Source organism: Centropristis striata, chromosome 11 (genome assembly GCF_030273125.1).
Source record: "Centropristis striata isolate RG_2023a ecotype Rhode Island chromosome 11, C.striata_1.0, whole genome shotgun sequence".
Classification (NCBI taxonomy): domain Eukaryota; kingdom Metazoa; phylum Chordata; class Actinopteri; order Perciformes; family Serranidae; genus Centropristis; species Centropristis striata.
The window spans coordinates 25,160,385-25,164,817 of NC_081527.1; the positions used below are offsets into that span (position 1 = coordinate 25,160,385).

At 36.5% G+C, this 4,433-nt stretch overlaps 1 non-coding gene across 1 annotated transcript; it reads left to right on the forward strand.

Moving 5' to 3' along the window:
• Positions 1-640: 640 nt before the first annotated feature.
• Positions 641-826, forward strand: LOC131981145 (U2 spliceosomal RNA). The gene has a single exon (XR_009395278.1). It is a non-coding gene; the product is annotated as a U2 spliceosomal RNA (small nuclear RNA).
• The last annotated feature ends 3,607 nt before the right edge of the window (positions 827-4,433 follow it).

Sequence of the window (4,433 nt, forward strand, 5' to 3'; positions counted from 1 at the left end):
CTCCAAAGGAGGAAAAAATACTGAAAACTAATCTAAGATAGGGGAAACTCTCAAGGGGAAAACGATAAAATAAAAACTCCTACAAACTAAAATCGCTCCAAAAGGGAGGAACAAAAGCTGACAGGAAAAATAAAATATTCTAAAAGAACACTATGAAAAACTGGATAAAGACTAAAAGGGGAAAAATAATAAAGAACGCAAAATCACTCCAAAAGGAGGAAAAAAAAACAGCTGAAAAAAAATTATGAAACTAGAACTGCGCTTAACTAGTAAATTACAAAGAAAAATCACTCTTGCGAGAAATCCAAAAAAGTGAAAACAAGACAAGCTGTGACAAGAAGGAGATAACTGTTTGGTATGGTGACGGGGTCAAACACACTGGACCAAGACAAGGGAAAACACAGACTACTGGAACACATGGAGGGAAGGGAGCACCAGGTGAACACAATCAGTGATTAGGGGAGACAATAGCTGTATCCCAAAGTCAAGGATCCTTCCTTGGTAGGATCCTTCCTTCGGAGTCGGGTCCTCCGGAGGCGAGGCCAGAGTCCTTCCTTTCACTGGTGTAACGTATAAACGGGACAGCCTTCGGAGTGTGCAGCTGTGCGTCATTGCGTAATTGGACGTCCTGCTTAAATTCAGCGCCGCTCTCAGCCTTTTGGCTAAGATCAAGTGTAGTATCTGTTGTTATCAGTTTAATAAAAATAAATAAATAAATTCAGCGCCGCAATTTCAAAATCAGTTCACGACATGGATGTGTCTTTGGCATCAGCACTCTGACACATATTTGTAAAAATGGAAGAAGATGCTTTAAGGTTGAATCTCCACGATTTATCAAGTAAAAGCCACAAAGTGGATTAAACCTGAATATTTAACTGATCCTGGCTGAATTTGGCCGCTACTTAGTTTCATAAAAGCAGCAGAGCATAATTCATCATGGAAATATGTTCTGTGATTCTTTATCTTTTTATTTTACAGTACAGTACAATAGCAGTTATTTATAAATAACAATAACGGATAATAGAGGACTGTCGGTCCCGGTAAACACAATAAAGAAATGTATAACTTTCTGAATGGCATAGTTGCACATAGTACATCATCATCTGACGCATATAAATTAATTAACAATAACTTTAGTGACTGAGACGGCATTAATTAAATTAACCAGCAATGTATCAAGATGACGTTTATTATCTTTAGCTTAATATTCTGGCATTTCTTTATGTATATGTTTTTGCTTGACTTTGAACACACGTTTTGTAAGTTATTTGATAACATTCAGTGTAAACTGAAAATACTTAAATGCACTTAATTTAAATGCATATTACGCCGCCGGCGCCGCTGTTTCTACGCTCGCCATTTTTTAAATCTCCCGGTAGACCGGTGTGCGCAATGCTTTATGGGTAGTCGGAGCGCACGGAGGATACACACATGCATCCTTGGAATTTGGGCAAAAGAAGGACTCTGTCCTCTGGAGGATCCTGGACATTGGGACAGTCCTTCGGCGGATGTCGATGACGTAGAATCCTTCAAATCCAGCCGTTTGAGCATCCTTCCTTGACTTTGGGATACAGCCAATCATACAGATGACACACGGGGAAGGGCAAGTGACCTGAAATGAGAGGAGAGTTACTATTTCAAAATAAAACAGGAAATAACGACCAGAACACAAAATAAAACACCACCTCACCGCAGTGTGACAATAACTGTCGAACAGAGAAACCAAATCTATCAACTCATAATCATAAAATCGGCTCCACAACAATAACAGGACTGAGAATTAAGTCAGCTTTTCAGGAGGCAATTATCATCATCATGGGCATCTATAATATATAAGAATGCAGGAGTACCAGGAAACTCAATCAAGTAAAGAAGATGAGACAAAGAACCAATTTATGATAAGAAAATAATAATGAAGTGAGGTAGGGAAGGACAGGGTGTGAGCCTTCACTACACTGACCAATGGTCCGGCACTAGAATCTGTGTTAAAGAATGACACAACCGTAGCTTTTCTTTCTCCTGGGTTCAAAATGTTGATCCAGTAAGTCAAAGTGAAAAAATATTCAGCAGATCAAATAGGTGAGGTGCTGAAAAAAAGTGATACAAACATGTACTAGCACAGGAAACACTTTTTAAGTGGCAGAATGAAAAGTATTCAAAAACTAGCAAAATAGCCCAAGACTCCAAAGAGTTAAAACCAAACAAAAAAGGCAATAATTGAGTGATTTTCAAATGTTAAGACCAGCATTTCTGTAAGTCAGTGTTGACAAAGGGCAATAATAATAAAAACATGCTACTTTATTGATCATGTTGCTGCTGCTTACTGTTTGAAAATACCACTACCTTACTCTATAGGGCTCCAGTTATAGGAGTTACAAGATCACTTTCTTATCATGTCTTTAGGGAGGGAAATTGCCCTAAGAATTGCCCTATGAATTATGACCATTGTTTACTGTCTAGTGCATGTGGTATAGTTCCATGTCCTTATTTTATTGATCATTTTATTTCTAATCCTTTGGTGTCTGTTCTAGGACAACTCTATCACCATTGTTTGAGTGGAGTTGTTACTTGTCCTCACATCCCCCATTTGCAAACACACAGGCATGGCTGAACTAAAAGAGGCCACTTCATCACACAATTGTCCTGACCTGACCCCTGTCTCTATATGAGGCTATGTGGTGGACATCCACAGCAACAGTAAAACCAAAGCTTAATGGATTAAGCATGGATTATATTGATTCGACAAAATCATATGCCATTATCATTTAGTGATTTTAATCTTTAACCGTTCCAAGTCCTTTTTCTAAACTTAGGGGTTGTGGGCAGTGGATGTTTAGGGGGAGATAGCAGGTCAACACTAAATGCCACATAGAAGAAGTGACATCATCTGAAAGCTGTGACACTAAAGATTCATTTGAGATGCAGCTCAGCACTGTGTGTCATGTTGTTCTGGTCGTTCTGGTTGTTCTAATTAATTAATTAATTAATTGGTAACACGTTACAATAACCATCATTTATAAATGGTAAACAGTTTATTAATGTTTAATCATCATTTATAAACCGTATATAGGCCATTTAAAATGCTAAATTCATATTTTGTATGAATGTTTAACTCATTAAATAATTTATAAATGGCAAAAAGATGGTATATTAATGTAAGTTTATAGTTACTTTACTATTAACAATTAAATTATAATTAATAGTTTATTGCACTCATTATAACATTTTTACCACCATATTAAGTGTGTTAATAATTTTGAAATGATTCATATACCTTTAAGAAATTGGTTGAAAACATTTAAAGATTAAATATGTATAGCACTTTGTAAAATGGTTAATAATTGGTCTATAAACCATCTATAAACATCATTTAGTTGGTTATTGTAAAGTGTTACCAATTAATTAATTAATTAATTTAACCTACTAAGGTGTATAATTGTGTAACATTAATATGTGTCCCTTTGAAGTCAATTTACATTTTCAACTATGTCCTATAAGTTGTTGCAGCAATTTTTGAGTTAATACCATTTGTTACACACATTTGGTGCTGAATAATGCAATTTTATTCATATGGAGAGCGAATAAAAATGGTCAAAAATCCCTCCAGGATATAACATCAATATATCAAGACCTTTGGAACAACATAGAAAAATCCATGCTGAGATTTGGGTTCAAATTTTTTGGTCATTTTGGAGATTTCAGTATTTTCAGCAATTATTGTCCAACCCTTATTGTCAATAAAGCTCATTTTATACAGTGAGGTCCAGACTCAAGAAATGCCCTCATTGCAATGAACTGGCTACTACTGATGACTAACATCATCGCACATGAAGAGAACTGGACTCATTGAATCCACAAGAGTCTCAGCTTTCCATTGATACCCAGTTAATGTCATTAAAAGCCTGTTTAGGGGCCCCAGTATGCACAAATTTTCAAATATGTAGCTGTCTGAGTAGGTAAGTAGGCAGAAAAAGCAAATGTATAACTACATGAGAAAAACAATGTGGTTTCTGCCGTAAACTGTATGTCATCAGCATAAAGTATGTAAAGATGAGACATGTGGTAACACACAGAGCCTCCTTTCATTGAGATAGCATGACGTCAGAGGTCACATGACCACTTTGAAAATCACCATAATACATTAAAAAAATAGCATTAACATAACTAACACATGGCGCCTATAGATTCCTTAGATTTTCTAGTTTCAAATGCCAGGATACCAGGATCTAGTACAGGGATTTCCAAAGTGTGGTGCACGTACCCCCAGGGGTGCACGGGCTGCCGCTAGGTGGTGCGCGAGATGAAAAATGTAACGGTGGTCTGATAATTACACAATTACATCCCCTGTTAGTTAATTAGTTAATAAATGCAGGCTATTCAAAATGCACCACTTCTTCTACGCATCTTAAAATGAAGCGTAGAAGAAGTTATCT